This window comes from Cyprinus carpio, chromosome A7, assembly GCF_018340385.1.
Source record: "Cyprinus carpio isolate SPL01 chromosome A7, ASM1834038v1, whole genome shotgun sequence".
Taxonomy (NCBI): Eukaryota; Metazoa; Chordata; class Actinopteri; order Cypriniformes; family Cyprinidae; genus Cyprinus; species Cyprinus carpio.
Genome location: NC_056578.1, coordinates 20,784,502 through 20,803,197, shown reverse-complemented (window position 1 = coordinate 20,803,197; position 18,696 = coordinate 20,784,502). Strand labels below are relative to the sequence as shown.

Genomic DNA, 18,696 nt, shown 5'->3' with positions numbered 1-18,696 from the left:
TCAAACTCGGTACTGGAATATGTCTATAGGGTATTAATATACATTTTTGGACTATTGGACTAGTTAATAATATCTATAGTAAATGAACGTACACAAATTTACATTTCAAACAGTGACTGTTCTGGGTGCATCTTCTATTCTGCATACTGTATGTATTCAATTGTATGCAAAAGAGTAATACACCAAAAAGCTATTTTTATTTTTTACCTGCATGCTTTACTTTTCTATGCACATGTACACATGTGGATGTGTGTGCATGTCATAAGATTTCAACCCAACAATCTCTGTAGATGTTGCTGGCTGCAAAAGTGTCCTTCCTTCAGTTAAATCTTTCTGCATACAATAAGATTGTCTTATGAAGATTTGCCTTTTCAAAAACTGTCACATAGTAAGTTCTATTACTGGAGGAATAATTACAACCCACACATTTTTTTTTTTTTTTTTATGACACCAATTGCCAGGGGATGCATGAACGCAATGAAATGTTTACCTTGAATGCAGTGCAAGTTGCTTAAAATAATCAAAATATTTTAAATAAAAGTGTCTGCCTAAAATTATACAAGTTTAAAAGTAAATTGAATTCAGATGCAATTGATGCATTGGAACGTACTGTATGAAGATGCTAACAAATAATAATTTAACTCTTACTGAATTGTTGTACAACATCTTCAAACTTGAAATGGCCAAAATGGCCAATGCAAATACATAAGGCAAATGGTAATAAACAAAAATAAATAAATAAAAATAATTGTTCTTCTAGATTGCTGGTTAATTAGGTAGCTACGGCTGTACTGAGGTTAGATTTTGTGTGTCAAATAATAAGAGTGAAAGATTAAAGAACATCACAAACGCAAACATAAAGCTGATATTATCACTCTGCTACAGTACATTAGTTAGATGTGATGAGTCAACAATTCAAGAATTAGCTTTAAACTGGTACTTAGTACAGTTAATCTAATCAAGTTGTAAAATAGAGACTGGACAAGAAGGTAACAGTGGGCTTGAGAAAAGCCCTGTTTTCTGTTTTGTTTTTATTACCAATTCACTATTATGCTTTATCAGTCCACATATATATTTTAAACATTACTCAACCAGACGATTAGCCAGATGATTTGCCTTAATTCCCTGTCAAAGTGATGTATTTTATGGATCTGGTGCAGTTGTCCATCAGAAAATGAGTGTGCCAGCCGGTACAGATGCCCTCACAGCCTGCATCTCTTTGGCCTGTGCCTTTCTTAAACACTGATATCTGCATGATTTATAGCAGGGATAGGCAACTTCGGTCCTGGAGGGCCACTGTCCTGCAGAGTTTAGCTCCAACCCTAATTAAACACTCCTGAACAAGGCAATCAGTGTTTTCGGGATTATTGATAGATACAGGCAGGTGAGTTTTTATGAGGGCTGAAGCTAAACTCTGCAGGATAGTGTCCCTCCAGGACCGGAGTTGCCTATCCCTGATTTATAGCTAGACAAGACTCCAGAAGCAATATTTTGGCACAGTGTCCGAACATAATGTGTTCTAGCTAGAGACTGGAACAATGTGAGGGGAGGAGAGTGTAATGACTCTGTCTACCACAAGGGGGTGCGTGAATAAATCTGCTGAGTCCCAGAGGGAGAACACGAAAAAAAGCGAGACAAATTCTTACATTTCTTTGTGAATCTTGATACTATATTTCCCTCTCATTCTCACTTTCATACTCTGCCTGTAATTATATTTGATTGTTTTTCTGTTCAGCTTAGATCCACAGATTGAGGGACATACTGCAGTGCAGAAATCACCACAGCGGTAAAACATTTCCACAGGCCCACCCGAATTCAGTTCCAACATCCTAACGCATCACACATGATCATATCCCTATAAACAGGGGTACTGCATGTTACTGAGTCAGACAGGAGAGAGAGACAGTCCTGACAACATCAAACTTGTGGGAACACAGCCAGGGAGAGCTAATCTGTGCAACAGGCCTCAAACCATCTCCTTTCTTTCTTTCTTTCTTTCTTTCTTTCTTTCTTTCTTTCTTTCTTTCTTTCTTTCTTTCTGACTGTGACTGACTGACAGGCCTCTAGTTTTTATGGAGCAGCTGAAAATAAGTGAATCCATTTTTGATCATGTTGATTCTCTCCAGTGAAACTCTAGAAGGACCTGACAAAAGCAAACTCAATAAAAACAAAGGCGAGTGATACCGCAGTAACTCACAAGCACAGGGAACAGTCCACTGTTTTATGTTGCGGTGGTACATTCAACCTTGGCTCAAGTTCGAGCATGTTCTTCAGACTGAGTCTTAAGTGATCATCTGAAACAAGTCAAAACAAGAATTCATAATTCAGACATTTCTTGCAGTATTTATCATCTTTTCTCTTTGTAAAAGGTGCTCAAAAACATCAATATTGTCCATAAGTCATATTTCTAGCTCAACTCAAAGAAGTGTTAAAGTGTCTTAGATCAGTGATTTATCATTTGTTTTGCCTGGGGTAACAACAATAAGCTGGAAAGCTGGAAATGCAAACTTTAGAATTTTTAAATGCAATAAAAGACTTTGAGTTATGGCTGTATTCAATTACGCATGATAGACAGCCTTTTATTTGTATGCCTGAGAAAATGACAGCCACTTATAGGCCTCCAGAAAACTGCAGTTATGCACACCAAGACCAAATATTGACTTTTACCTTAACACATAAAATCCTATGGTGTTAAGCAGAAGAGATGTTAGTAGAAAGGTTCCAGAAAAGGCCAGAGGCAAAACTCAGGCACATAAGCAGGCAAATGAGTTGGCCTCACATTCACAACCTCACTGGGACCATCTCTTCCTCTTTCATGTAGACTAAAAGAGCCTAGAACAGGAAGATGAGCTGTCCGAGAGGTCAACGAAAATTACCTCTCAGCTGACAGATGTACATTCAAATGGAAGGCAGCCATAAAGAAAAAGAATGAAGTGATTTAAAAAAAAAATAATAATAATAAAAGAAAAAGATGTGGGTTTAAAGAACAGGGGAGAGACTTTTAAAGCCCAGTCTGTCTAGAAAGACAATGAAACAGTCATTGTTTTAAAACATCGTTTAAAAAAAAAAAAAAAAGCAATCAACGGTTAGTCGAGTTTAATCACAGAGCATCTCTTGTGAAAATCAGATATGCCCTGTCCCAAATGACACCCTCAGCCCTTGTGGTCATCGTCAAAGTCTAGACTTTGATGATGTACTGTAACGTCACACAGACTGTTGGGTAGACAAAGGGAACGCTCCTGAGCACCTTTCTGAATCAGAAAATGACAGAACTGGCATCCTGCTGTCTTGTGGACTTCATGGACACATAGGCAAAGACTACAAGTCCACATCTGTCATTTGGGACTAGGTTATATAATGCTTAAGAAATAATTAGAACTTCAGTGCTACTAAAAGTCATCTTGTCTCTTGAACCTAAAAGCAATTGTGTGGCATTTGTGAGTATTATTGTCTTTTATGGTCACCAAAGATGCATTTATTTGAGTCAAAATACAATAAAAATTGTAAATCATTATTACAATTTATTGTAAAATGGTTTTTATTTCTCTGATGGGAAAGCCTAATTTTCTCTCAGTTTGAAAACTGTTATTTGAGGAGGGCTGTAAAAAGCACAGATTTTCTGACAGAAATAAAAGGTTATGAGAGGAAGAGAGGGACCTAGCTGTTTCCCACTGTGCGTCACTCTAAATTGAAAATTGAGGGTTATGGTCTTAAACTCTCCCTCTAGAGAGGCTGAATTGAGACTTGGGATCCAAACCCCCTCAACATCAGACATCCTGCAGAAACACACGGATTCATCTGTGCCTGCCAGTCCAGCCTATGCTGCCCAGTAACCTCTTTACAACACTACACTCTCAAGAGAGGATCAAGGAACCAAAGTAAGGCATTATGCCCATTGATTGCCCGCATATTCCATTTTCAGCTCCCAGGACACTAAGCTGTGAAAATGAGTTAAAATACTTTCTCTCAAATATCTTCACACTGCTCAGCCATTATCATCCTGACAATTCACAATTATTGCATTTACACTATTCAAACAGAAATACAGTAATGCCACACATTGTCAAAATGTTCATTTCAAACAACCTACAGCAAATTTTGGAAGTTTCACCCGATATACAACAGGTGCAACTTTGAAATGAAGACAAAAAGTATGATGTATTGCACATGTAATCGATGGAAACAGCCAAAGACTGTGTTTTATACTATACTCGACTGACATAATGCAGCATGACTTATTGTATATGTCAAAAGAGATGCTGTCTGCCATGAAATAGATGATACTAAAGAATTCAATTAAAAACTTTTCATTGTGTGTGAGCATGTTTGTCTGTTTGTTTGTGGGTGTGTGTGTGTGTGTGTGTGTGTGTGTGTGTGTGTGTGTGTGTGTGTACATGTGTGCATGTGTGTGCATGCGCCAACGCCCAAACAAATGAGAAGAATACAGTCTGGAATGATTCCTACTATATTTTTGAAGGGATAGTTTACCCAAAAATGAACAGTCTGTCATAATTTATTCACCCTCATGTTGTGCCATGTTGTGTGATTCTGCTGAACACAAAACAAGATAATTTGATGAATATGTGTAACCAAACAGTTCCTATTGATTTACAAAGTATTTTATCCACACTATGAAAGCCAATGGGGACCAGCGACTGTGTGCTTACCAGTATTCTTCAAAATATATTATTTTATGTTCAACTGAAGAAAGAAAGTCATACAGTTTTAGAACAACATGAGGGCAAACTTTCAAATTACTACCCCTTTAAAGCATCATACAGTATATATATATATATATATATATATATATATATATATATATATATATATATATATATATATATATATATATATATATATATGTAGTGCAGACTAAAATCTGATAAAATGGCATGTTTACTTGGTGAACAGTAAAGCCGCTAAGTTACACCTCGTGACAAATTAATTGTTTACTTGTTTATTTGTATCAGCTTCTTTTGGATCTAAGAGTAGATAACAAAGGGAAAATATGTATCACACACAACAAAGACTATGCCAACAAAGACTATGAAAGCTGCACAGCTGAACAAACATGTCAACAAAACATGTCCATTAAGGCCTTAATAAAAAGTGACAGCGTTACTGGCCAAACAGTAACAATAAACAGCCTTGCTGCAGCTAACAGCCTCAGCAGAAATACAGTAAACACAGATATAGCTTTGCCTCTAGGGTAACATCTGAGAATCCTTGTTGTGCTGTCATGAAGTCTTGAGCACCAGTCTTCACTGCATTCAGTCTCCATAACGGTTCTCCAGGGGCTCAGATAGACCAGAAGCTAACAATGAATAGTCCAATAAATGAAAGGATGGATACACTCTACTCATAAGAAGTCATTTACAGAATGACTCTAGACTCAAGAATGTGACCATATCATAAAATACAAACTTCAAGAATTGTCTCAAGAACACGTCCTTGCATAAAAGGAAACTATTTATGCAACAATATGATTTTGAAATGAGAAAAGCAGACCCAAACATCCACAAGAGAAATGTACCCCTCTCCCCCAGCGATGTGCATCACTTGCTTTTAATTGAAAACCAGTCCATCGGTTTTGCATTATTCTGTCATTCCCATTGGAAAACTAATTGAAAATAAATTTGCAACAAATTGGAAACAGACAAATGCTGCTTAAAAACAAGAAAACAAAAAGATTGAATAAATAAACTGATGACACGCAAACACACACATTCAGACAGTAATGGTACTTAAACAGAGGGCAGAGGGGAATCCTGCAGGCTCTCCTAGGTGTTTGGCAGTGAGGGAGGGTTTTAGATAAATGACGCTGCCCAGGAGCAGTGCCCTGGGACATGGCCCCAGCCTGCCCCCCTGCCTTTGCCTGGCTAAATGGGCCGTTTCTGGGATGCCGGGGGCACAAGCATATGCCACCAAATCCCTGGTGAGGTCTAGCAGAGAGTAAACATAGACTCTGCTAATGGAAGACTGTCTGCTTCTGACCTTCAACTGATCTCTCCTCTGCTCTCTCTTTCTCTCTCAGTCTCAGTCGTGCTCTCCTAATTCTTCTGTCCTTTTTCTGATCTGATCCTGATTCAAAATCACTCATTCAATTCTCATCTTTATTTAAACCTCTTTTTATCTCTCTTCTTGCATGATTGATAAATAAAGCTTCAAACTGAAGTTTAAGTGGACTGATATCATCGCACCAACAACATACATATACTGTACAGACTATGTCAGACATTCAGTGAAAGAAAATCCAAAGAAATGCACAAAATTGTGGATACATTTATAAATCCAGAGACATTCAGACAAGGCAACTCCAATGTGTGGCTGCACCATCATAAACAGCAAACTGGAAGCATTTAATGGTGCACACCCAACACTAATGTGCAGCTTGAACTAAATAAGATGTCTGAGAGCAGAAATAGACCTGGTCCTGTTGTTGATGCTGTCAAGACAACCCACAACATACTTATGTTGTTCTGTTTTATACTTCTCTGCAAGGGAACAACCATATTTACTTCCCTGGCCACACACAAACAGACTGTTGTATATAGTGTGACTTTGGTATTGCTTCATGTCACTGTTGTCAACTACATAAAAGTTACATCCTTTTGAAAACTGTTGAAAAACTAGTGAGATAAAGCGGTTATAACTGTATCTGATGTTCGCTCTGTCACATTGTACTGGGCCAATTCAGTCATTTCATCACATTTATCTCCATTTTACAAGCCTATAATAAGCCTTTCTATCGTTGCAGAGTGGGCATATGTTTTATACAAGGGTAAATAATGGGGATCAAGGGGAAATTGAGTCCTGACCTACTTCTGCCCTGATAATGTGCTAGTAGATAAGAGAGTCTAAAACTGAAATGACAGTCTGATATTTCATGGTGAGAGTGAGGAGAGCAGAATGTGTGAGCTAAATCGGAGTATTAGAGGCCTCGGGCTACAGAGATGAATCAGTGCTTTCCAAAGGCCTTCTAAACCCCGAATGGCACAAACTTAAACAGAGTAGAAAATCCAAATCACGTTACTAATAGATGTGTCTATATAATAGGTATTGTAATGGCAAATGAGTTGCTGTAAGATCATGCTTGGTCAAATGCTGTAAGAGTTGTCATTGATGTGTGTGTATTGTGTAAGGATTTTCTACTAGACACAAATGTATGTGAAACCGGTCATATCAAAAAGATGCAGATAATGAATTCCTGCTAACTACAATATTTAAGCATATACAACGGCCCCCAAAAGACATTATACTGTATCATCTACTGTATTGTGTAATGTAATTTCTCTCTGGCACAATGCTGTCCCTAGTATATTCTTTGAAGAGTCCTGGGAGGGTATGAGGTTTATTCAAAAGCTCATAAAACACAAGGGGGTCATATTTAATTGTAAAGGGGGAGAAGACGAGACCGGCCTAATTATCTTTATAGGTTGACAGTAATATTTCATGTAAGTTGGGTAAGGGCCCATGCCAGTGTGCCTGGCGGGTATGATTTGGAGAGATTTATGAGGAGCAGATCTGTGCCAGGTCGTGTGCCCACAGCAATTTCTGTCTCTAGACTGACAGAGCTAACAGAGATATTATTTATTCATTGTGTTGGAATAGCCAAATACAAGAAACTGAAGGTGACATGAGAGTAGATTACTATAGCCTAATGATTAATCTAATGCTGAACTTTAAATAGTTCAAAAGTCACAACCAGAATGTGTTTCCAGTAAGAACAGACAGCAAAAGAGCAGGGATGGAACTATCGAGAAATGAGAGGAAGACAAACTCTTTTTATTTTTTTTAATTTCTTTTCGGAGAACACTTGAAAGCTGTTCTGGGGTATTGAGCAGGTGGGCAGTGGGATGTGAAGAGCAAGAGAGGAGCAGCGCACTGAGATCTAGATCACTCTCAGTTCACTGGAAAGACCCAAGGGCCTCCTGCTTCTACTCTCTGTTTGGTTCCTGCTTTCTTAGGAGAGTCTCTCCAGGGGAGAAGGTGGAGCAGCTAGCTGATCTCAAAACTGATGCACTATGATCTGTTTTTTTTTAACATTTAATGCACACATACAGACATAAACAGCCATATAAACCAAATTCAAATGTGTTTTAACCAAATCAGTCCATCTGAAATGTGATTCGACGAAAGTTTGGTCAGTGCAGACAGTTTTTTTCTGAATATGGAGTACTCTAAACGGACAGGATAACATTTTGGGTGCACTCAAATATTTGAGGATAGCGCTTTATAATAATTGATCAAAAAGCACCAACTCGCTGAAAAAATATGTGACTCTGGAGAAAACTTCAAAACAGTATCAATTATGGAGTAGAGCCTCTGAGGAGAGCAGCCAGTCCTGCATCAATAAGCTTTTCAGTGCAAATCACCCGAGATTATCAGGATAAGGGAAGAGTATAACAGCAGTGGATAGTTTAATCTAGTGCTATCTCATACTAACACACACACACGCACACAGCCCCCTCAGAAGAAGCACTGAGTGAGTGAAGATATTTTCAAGCAGCTCACGTCACATTGCTTCAAAGAACACAGAAATCACATGCTCCTAAGAATCTCAGGCTAAAGTATTGTCTGAAAATTACAGATCAGCTTAAATAATATTGGTTATAAATGCAATAAGAGGCATTTTCAATGTGTTTTACTGTATGTTGGAAAGCAATGTAATTTATTTATTTTATTTTTATTCATTTTTTAAGATTATTTACATAGATTTTTTTCCCCTTAATTTTTATTTCACTGGTTTTTAACAATTCAAATTCATTTAAAATTCTAAAGATCAAATATGTATTTACTAACAACAGGGGAAGTTGTGGCCTAATGGTTAAAGAGTTTGACTCCTAACCCTAAGGTTGTGGGTTCGAGTCTCGGGCCGGCAATACCATGACTGAGGTGCCCTTGAGCAAGGCACTGAACCCCCAACTGCTCCCCGGGCGATGTAGCATAAATGGCTGCCCACTGCTCCGGGTGTGTGTGTGTGTGTGTGTGTGTGTGTGTGTTCGTGTTCACTGCTGTGTGTGTGTTCACTGCTGTGTGTGTGCACTTTGGATGGGTTAAATGCAGAGCACGAATTCTGAGTATGGGTCACCATACTTGGCTGTTTGTCATGCCACTCCCTCACACAATTTTCTGTATTATGTAAAAATCACAGAAAGCCTCATTTATTTATGACTGGCATGATCACACACACTTACCCCCACACTAACATGCAATATCAGCGACACTTTCCAGGTCTTTCTCCCTGCAAAGCCCTCTGTTTTGACACAATCATTACAAATTGATTGCAAAATAGCTAACAATCATGATTAAATCATTAAATTCTTGTCTACGCTTCAGAGAACACTAGCAAAATTAACTTCCCACCAACCTCATTTTTTTCTTGAACACGAAATAATGATTTTCTGCCAGTCTAATTACAAAGCCAACATCTGATCAAGCCAGCATCCAGAGGGGATTATCACATGCTGCAGTATTAGAGCTCATTACCAGCTTGAGTGCAAAGTTATTACACATTGTAATTGGATGGTGAGATTTATATACAGATCTGGCCAGTTTCTGTAAGATTGTAATTACAGGCACCGTTGGTTAGCTACTTATCACTGTGCCGGGAGGAGAAGAGTAGAATCAAGGTAGCGAGGGAGCGTTTCATTAACCCTTAACCCCGCTGAGGGAAAACACTGTATCTAGCCTGCATCTGGACTAGCGACAAGAGCTACATACGCTCATCAAACAATTTACATCCCCCCCTCCCAACCTGCCCGCTGACCCCCCCACCCTGTACAAAAAGAAGTGGTTTAGTGTGAGGCCTGAAGTGCTGATTCTGGAGTGCTTGTTCAGATAGACTGCATTTTCCCTTTGAGTGGGTTCCATTCTGTAATTAGCAGGAGTAACAGTGTGGAAAAAGTCTTCACCTGCTTAGAGCTGCTTTATGGGCTGCAGCTCTCTCTCTCTCCCTCTGTTTCAGTTTCCACACCTTCCTTCCATTGCTCTTCTTCAAATCAGGGTTGTGCGACCATTCCAAATTGAATTGATTTTCAACTGGGTAAACAAAATGCAGATCAACAATTTAAATTTCAATGTAAGGAAGTGGAATGAAAATGAACTGAAATTCAAAGAAATTAATAAGACTCTTTTTTAATTAGAAGATTAGGTAGATATATATGAAGAGTTCAGATGCAAAACCCTCTAAAAGCCATTTGAAAATTTCCTTTAAAATTAGCATTTTTATTCGGCTGCTGTGTTTATGTTCAGTAAATTCACTTTAATGTCATTGAATAGTTTCTTATCATTGCCATTAAAGTGAAATAACTTAATATAAACACAGGAGCTTGATAAAAATGCTGATTTCAGAAGAAAACTTCAGATGGCTTTTAGAGGGTTTTGCATCTGAACTCTTCATATAGAAATAAAGATTAGATAGAGACAGACAGACAGACAGACAGACAGACAGACAGATAGACAGATAGATAGATAGATAGATAGATAGATAGATAGATAGATAGATAGATAGATAGATAGATAGATAGATAGAAAGCCGAAAGAAGACCTACAGCACCAAATAAAATCCCATTTACGTTTTTTGCAACTCAGCAAGAAAAACACAGAAAGCCAGAATCAAGGAACATAAGACAGAGAAAAAGAAAACACATTCCATGAACATCTCATCAAGATAAAACACAGAGCCGTTTTCTTTTTATCCTGTGTGAAAACCAGGTCCCTGTGAATCAATGCTGGCTTACATTTTATGAGACACGAAGTTAACTTGTTCAATTATGCCACAGACAGCTCTATTCTTTTGTAACAAGTAATCTGGGTGGGGAAATCGATACTGACAGGCTGGTTGCATGCTGCCTAATTTCATATTACCACCAGCCAATGGCGGAACAGGCCCTGTGATAAAGCTGTGCTGAGTAGTTCATTATGGAGAAGGAGGGGAATCAATAACACACACTGCTGTGTCTGTGTCTGCCCCGGAGAATGGCTGTTGATAAGGTTCATTCACTAGAAGAGAGAGGGAGGATGTGATTAAAGACCAGAGTATATACTGTACTGCATGGATGTGTGTGTGTGTGTGTGTGTGTGTGTGTGTGTGTGTGTGTGTGTGTGTGTGTGTGTGTGTGTGACAGATGGGAAGTTTGAAGTGTTAGTTTACAAAAAACTAAGGATGGAATGAAAGGATATAATGGAGGAGATATAATGGAGGAGATAAATAATTCTGATGTTTGGCTCATCACATCTGGTGTCCACAAATATACATCCACCAGTAAAAAGTAAGCGAAGATAATGAAAATTAGCTTTTGCCTTTCAAAAAGTAAAACAACATTGCTGTCACATCTCAGAAAGTTACCAGTAGCGCAAAGCACAAGCAATAACCACTAAAGGTAAACAAACAAATGCACATTATGACTCGAGATATTTATTTTTTCATTGCTTTCAGAGCATAATTTGCCCTTTATTGCTCCCATTAATAACCTTTACCAGGTTAGGCTTAGCAGGATATGACAGAAGCCATTTAGCCTAGCATATAGAACTGGAAAAATGGGCAATTCATAAGGGGCTCCACAACACTGTATTGTGTAGAAATTGCATTAAGTACAGTTTAATCTAAATATCCCATCTGCAATGCAATTTATTGACTTCCTTTATTTTTTTAGCCTAAATTCTCCACAGATTTAAGGTTATTGACTGAATGTGTCTTTCATGAGACGCTGAAGTGGAAGTGCAACGTTGTCAGCTCTGCTCTAGAATGCAATAAAAAGTGAGTGATCTCAGTGGTTAATATTGTTTCACTGACTTGTGTACTGTAACTGGCCTGTTTGCATGCCAAACCATAAGCAATAGGAAATAAAAATTCATTTAAATCAATGTTAAGCACATTTTATTTCTGTCTGATCGGAGTGGAGGCAATGCACCAAAATCTCTGTTGGCATCCATGCACACACAAAGGCCAGACTACTTCAAAACTCTTTTGATCAGTACAGGTTTGTGTCATCTTTTTGATGTGGTTCATGAGTGAGTGTGATTCCCTGACGGGGCACTTTATTCTCACAGATGCTCTAACTGAGGCCCGGCTTTTGTAAACTTGAGAGGAGAAGTGAGAGAGAGATGAGAGAAAGAGGGCAAAGAGAACCAAAATTGGACAATACAAAATCAATATAAAGTAAAAGACAAAAAAAAAAAAATCAGACTGAAAAAGAGTGTGAAAGGGGAAACTAGCAGCATCCCTGAGGTCTGTGACCCATTTGTGAGTATGCTGAAAAATACTGAAGAGCGCTTCCTTGAAATGGTTTAGTTTACGTGTGAACAGAGCAGTTTATGCATGTTTGATGCAATTTTGTCTATACCTGTATTACATCACAACATCCTAAAATCATAGCCACAAAAATACATCATTTATTTTGAATAATGATTTAGTTTAAAATAACTGCACTACTGTGCAAAAGTTGTGCATGTGTGCATGTTGTTTCTATTCAGCAAATGAAGCAAAAGTAAAAGTAAAGACATTTATAATGTTACAAAATAATTTTATTTGTAAAAAATTATGTTCTTTTGAACTTTCTATTAATCACCAAATCTTGAAAAAAAAAAAATGTATTATGATTTCAATGAAAACATTGATCAGCACAACTGTCTTCAGCATTGATAATAATAAGAAATGTTTTTTAAGCCCCGAATCAGCATATATCTTTGAAGGATTATGTGTTACTGAAGACTGGAGTAATGGCTGCTGAAAATTCAACACTGCCATCACAGAAATAAATGACATTATTAATTATATCATTAACAGTACATATAAAAATACTAAAATATAAAACAGTTATTTTAAATTGCAATAATATTGCACAATAGTGATGTTTACTGTATTGTTGATCAAATAAAAGCATCAAATAAATTATTTAAATGTATATACTTTCTAACCACAAATGCTTGTTTTGTGTTTAGTTAGGCATTAAGGCTTTAAGGCCCGGTACACTTCAGACGAAGTTAGTTTTCGTTCTTCGTTTGGGGGCAAAAAGAAGTTTGAAAAGGCTGAGCGATGGTATACTGTTTTCAAACATTCCGACACCACCGTGCTGCTGGAGGCTGGATGTGGATTAATGTAAACATGTGTCGCGACACTCGTGTGTATCCCCTAAACACAACAACAATGAAATGATGAAGTGTAGGCACTCTAGGTGTGAGATGGGCCCCAATGGTCAGAATATTATAGACAAAAGAATAATGATTAGCAGCAGTTCAGAGTCAAGCATCATGTTTGCAATACAAACGAACCATTCTATTTCCATAATCAGTCCTTTATGGGAAATGTGAATGACTCAAAGTCTGAAAACTTTACCATGATGTGGAAAAAAATATTGTAGTCAGTTTGTTACTTTATTTTATTAGTGTTCATTTATTTTATTAAACTGGATAAATTGCTATAGCTTTTTATATTTTATGTGGTGTCATGATTTACTTTTGATAAAAACAAAGGTTTATTATTGTATGCTCGTTTGGCATTTCATTTATTGTAGGCTATACCCTTTAAATTTGCTTATTGAAAGAACAACAATAGCAGCAGCAGCAGTATGGTGTAACATTTCTTTGAAACACATGTATCTGGTACTTGCTACCTTACATCTTTACTCTTTCCTTTCACTCTTTTCATGGCTTTGGAAAACTTGTCTCGGATGTTTCTCTGCGTCACTTTTTGCATAACTCCGGGTCGTCGACACCAAGCTTCCTTGCAATTTCTTTCTAGGAATTAAATGCTTTCTCTGAATCTTTAAAGTCTGTCCGCGAGCGATCGTACAGGTGCGGATATATTTGTGCCAGCTCAGCTATTTGACACACTGTATTTATGTTGCTAGTGACTAGGAGATGTTGTTCTCTTGCCTGACCTCTGGTGAAAAAAAATAATCGCATGTCAAAGAAGGTGGAGTTTCAGAACACACCCACCGATTGCGTAACCGCCATGGACCAGTGGAAGCTCAAAGGTGTTTAGGAGCCAAAACGAACTCCCCCAGAAAGCTCGCTTTGGTCAGCTGTTTCGAACTGCCGAAAGAAACTCAAAACGAATTTCATTTTGGCCTGATTTTGTTAAAAATTATGTCATATCAGTTCATTGTTCGATATTATTTGAAGTATATCGGGGTCTTTATGTAGTCACGTTGGAAAGGTCACGTGTGATATAGGAGGAAGTACCGACCCAGTGTTTACAAAGGAATGTGCAAAGAAAGTCAAGTGCCCTTTACTAAAAAAAAGGTAAAACAACAATGTCAGACAATTTTGAAGTTGGAGGAGAAAATGAGTTTTTACCCTATCCTACCTTTTGAACCAGAGTACACAGACGGAGAGCTAACCGCATGCGAACTTTCCAACGTGATTATGTCATGTGTGAATTTGTCGCTGCGAATCTCAGAGCTGGTGCAAGAAGTGCATTTCGTTATTTTTTTAAGAAAAGTAGATAGCGTCTAGATAAGACCCTTATTCCTTGGCTGGGATCATGTAAAGCACTTTGAAGCTGCATTGACACTGCAGTTTGGACCTTCAACCCGTTGGCTACAATTAAAATCCATTATATGGAGAAAAATCCTGGAATGTTTTCCTCAAAAACCTAAAGACAGAAAGAAATGAACATCTTGGATGTCATGGGGGTGAGTAAATTATCAGGAAATTTTTATTCTGGAAGTGAACTAATCCTTTAAAAAATCTTACCAACCCAAAATATTTAAATGGTAGTGTGTATGTAGTGACAGTCCAAAATCTTACAGGATGCAAAATATTAGCAACACTTAATAATAAGGTACAATTTGTTAATTAGTTGCATTATGAATAATTGCTGAACTAACAGTGTCCATTTTGCAGCATTTACTAATCTTCTTTATGTTAATTCCTGTATATATTATACATTAATACATTTCTAACATTTAACTTGTGTAAATTAACATTAAAATAGTAGGGGAAAAAAAACATTAAAACAATGAAAAATGTCATATTTAGAATGATCTAATAAATACTATAAAAAGTGTAGTTTATTGTTAGATCTTAATACCTATTGCATTAACTTATATTTACCAATTGAACCTTATTGTAAGATGTTATCAAAATGCTAAAGGTATGACACTTTTGATAGCAAATTTCAATAACTGACAACACAGAGCTAGTAAAAGAGTAATGATCTTAGATCTTAGATGCTCCAACATAAACAGACAATAAATCATTGCACAGCTCTGACAAGATTGATAAGACCTTTCTTAGACATCCAAACTCAAACTGGTTAACAAAAGCAGCGGCCTATCCCCTGGTCCCTGGGGTCAACTTTGACCTGAGGGTGTCTGATGACGATGTTATCTCAAAGGCCAATCGCTTCAGGCCAGTGATGCCCCTTTGGGGACCCTCCACTCAAAGATCAGTTATTCATGTGGATCTCCCATTACACAGACACTCAGACAATATGATACTCTCTCGACCCCTCATCTCGTCCTCCTGTCATATTAGTTTCTGTATGACACATTGCTAAATTTATACACAGCATTATTATATCTATATCCATGCTTCATTCACATTGGTTATTTTGTTGAGATTCAAGTAAGAACGGAAAATAAATGATTCCCTCTTGCCCTGCAGTGTATCTGGGAATATTATCATCAGCTATTCCTGGTCCCCCCAGACCTTTCCGTTTTAAACACTTAAGGGCTAAATAAATAATGACAAAGGCAGCAGGTTCAGTAGAGTAGAGAGAGAGATGGAGGGCCACCAGCAGAGTCCCACAGGCCAAGCCCATCCAGGCAGACTTAGCTACTGTTTTGTAGGCCTCCAAGTACCAACCAGCCATGCAATTATGCTCTGTGCTCTGGAAGAGTCAAAAATGAGAGAAGTGGAAGTTTATGTATATCTATGTCTGTATATCTTCACATCATCCTTGTTTCTCTGCCTTTCATACTTACTCTTCCCAGCTTTCCGCTTCCAATTAATATTCCTTATTTAACATATTTACAGTAATGATCGATTTACAGCAGAATTTTTGCAAAGATGTAGTCTTAATCTCTGTATAAAACTATGACACAATGCATAATTGAATATTTGTAGGATCAAATATTTTTTCAAGGTTGTAAATAAAACAAAGATTATTAGAGTATATTTGACAAAAATACTATGAAAGTACTATTTTGTCTTTCTACTTTAACATTTGTCATTTAATTAAAAGTGTTACTTTGTTTCTTTGTAATTATTTTTGAAATAACATGTCTGAATATGTCTCAGTGAAAATTGTTTCTCCACCATTTTATTTATTAATTAATTTATTTTTTATTCCAGTATAAACCTTATCTCTGTATTTTTAAGCAATCATTATTTTGTCCTGTTGTTGTCTGATTAACATGTTGGAGGAAGCCAACCAATCATTTTCTGGGTCTGGTAGTCCAACTTCACAACACCAGACTAGTATAATGTCAGATTAAAGCATTTACATGACATTTTAAAATCTTTGATAATCAAATGGCATATTTAAATGTTTTTATCCCATGAAAATAATTTCTTTTAAAATACCTAATTTAGTATACGAAGAAACATGGAAATGCTAATTAGTCCCCGCCCCTTCTCACCTAATCAAACCAGCTTGGACCTGCTTCACTTTCACTCGGATATCTTAATCAATAAAATCTACACAAAAGCAAGTGAGAATACTGGATACATGCGTATCTGAAAGTGAATCAGTGAGTGCATTTATTCAAATTCTCTCAATGAACTATAGCCTAGAATACGCACAAAGGGCGCTCCCCTTATAATCACTAAAAAGCTGTCTCATTTTAGTTCATTACAATCTCACAAAGTTTTGTTGTAGTAAATGAAGCTCTACACTGCACAATTAATCTCTTGCTTACATCACATCTACACTGTGTTTGTTCTAATGAGAGGATCTGTGAACTTGTATAACTCAGGACTGAACAAAACTCCAGCTTTTTTTCTGACTAACTTCAACACCTCTGATTGGCCACTGCGTTCATGAAATCAACAGATATGTCAGTGACTGGCTACATTACTCACTGCTGCAAAAACAGGTTGTAAATAGAAACCTATGACCAGCCCCGCCCCACAAGTTGACGGGATTGGTTACATGTTTGTGACGGTAGGAAAGGCGATTTTAAACCACATTTTTGAGATTGTCTTTGTTAACGCTGCAGTTTAATAGACAATATGCTCAGGAGTGGTGTTGACTGATGAATTTGCTTGCATATTAAAAACACCAGACATGTAAACAATGTTAAAAACTTGATTTTCATCACAAAGTCTAATTATTGCTTTAGACTGAAATCAAACTTGATCAAACAAAAGTGCATGTAAGTTTCTATATTTGTGTTGCTTATGCTAATGTGGTTATTTCTTGTTAACTGATCCTCTTCTGTCCTTACTCCATTAGGGGGCAGCTGTGGCCTAATGGTTAGAGACTTGTACTTGTAACCAGAAGGTCGCAGGTTCGAGTCTCGGTGCTGGCAGGAGTTGTAGGTGGGGAGTGAATGAACAGCGCTCTCTTCCACCCTCAATACCCATGCCTGAAGTGCCCTTGAGCAAGGCACTGAACCCCCAGTTGCTCCCCGGGCGCTGGATATAGCTGCCCACTGCTCCGGGTGTGTGTTCATGGTGTGTTCACTTCTCACTGCTGTGTGTGTGCACTTGGATGGGTTAAATGCAGAGCACCAATTTCGAGTATGGGTTACCATACTTGAACAACTCCACTAAACACACTCTATTTTCACTTTCATTTATTCATCCCTCTTCCCTTCTTCCTTCTCCTCTGTCTCCTTCCCATGTCTTTCTCCCTTACCGTTCCTTTGGAGAGACTTGCCAGCAGGAAAGACTTATTAAATCATGTAAAACTTACTCTCCTCTGATTGAATTGCCAGATAAATTGCCTCCATCCTATGCGAGCCAAGTTACGTGTAAGAGCTTACAGTGATAACCCATTAAGACTGCATTCGTTTAAATAGCTCTCTTTGAGACGGACATCAATAAAAGGCTTTAAAATAAGTGCTGTTGTGTAAACCAAGCACGTTAAAGAGATGCTATCAAGGCCCAACAGCAGAAAGCTTTACTAACTCTCTAAAAAATAAACAACAGGATGAAGAGATATTTCACACCATCCCCTGTGAGAGAAGGAGGAACAGAGGCTTTGAATCCTTTCCGAATGACATCTGGACATCAATACACATTGCCTCCCATTCAGAATGACAGTAAAAGCTCTATTGATTTTTAGCAGATTAAAAACACAGCAGGGAGCAATTTAAACTAGACTCACTTTTCAAAGTGTCTTTAGCCACTCCAACTAATGTTATTCCAGCAACATAACCATATCTGAGAATCTGTCTGACCAACACAAATATATATATGCCATTATAAGAGTAGTTCAGGGAGATGTTAGTGTGTGAAAACATTTTCCAATATTATGTGTTTCAAAACGCTGAGTTGAAGGGGCTGTGAGAGATTGTCACCATAGCATTTCCGCAAAAATGTCAATACCAATTTGACAATCAATAGCTGCTTCAGTTTTGGACTAAGCCAAACACAATCATTACACACAATTTAGAAAATTACAGTGGAGGATCATTTAACTTCATTTCTGATCGATACATTTTGATGCCACCATCATAAACTGTAATTACTCAATAAGACAATATATGACATCATATAATCTATTACCTACACATCAATATT

At 37.5% G+C, this 18,696-nt stretch overlaps 1 long non-coding RNA gene across 2 annotated transcripts in view; it reads right to left on the bottom strand.

Annotated features, from left to right (window-relative positions):
* The window catches only part of LOC122145641, a 107,322-nt gene that overhangs the window by 20,723 nt on the left and 67,903 nt on the right, over positions 1–18,696 (bottom strand). For both annotated transcript variants that reach the window (XR_006160452.1, XR_006160453.1), the window contains exon 3: positions 9,915–10,041. This is a non-coding gene — a long non-coding RNA (uncharacterized LOC122145641). The remainder of the gene's footprint in view (positions 1–9,914; positions 10,042–18,696) is intronic.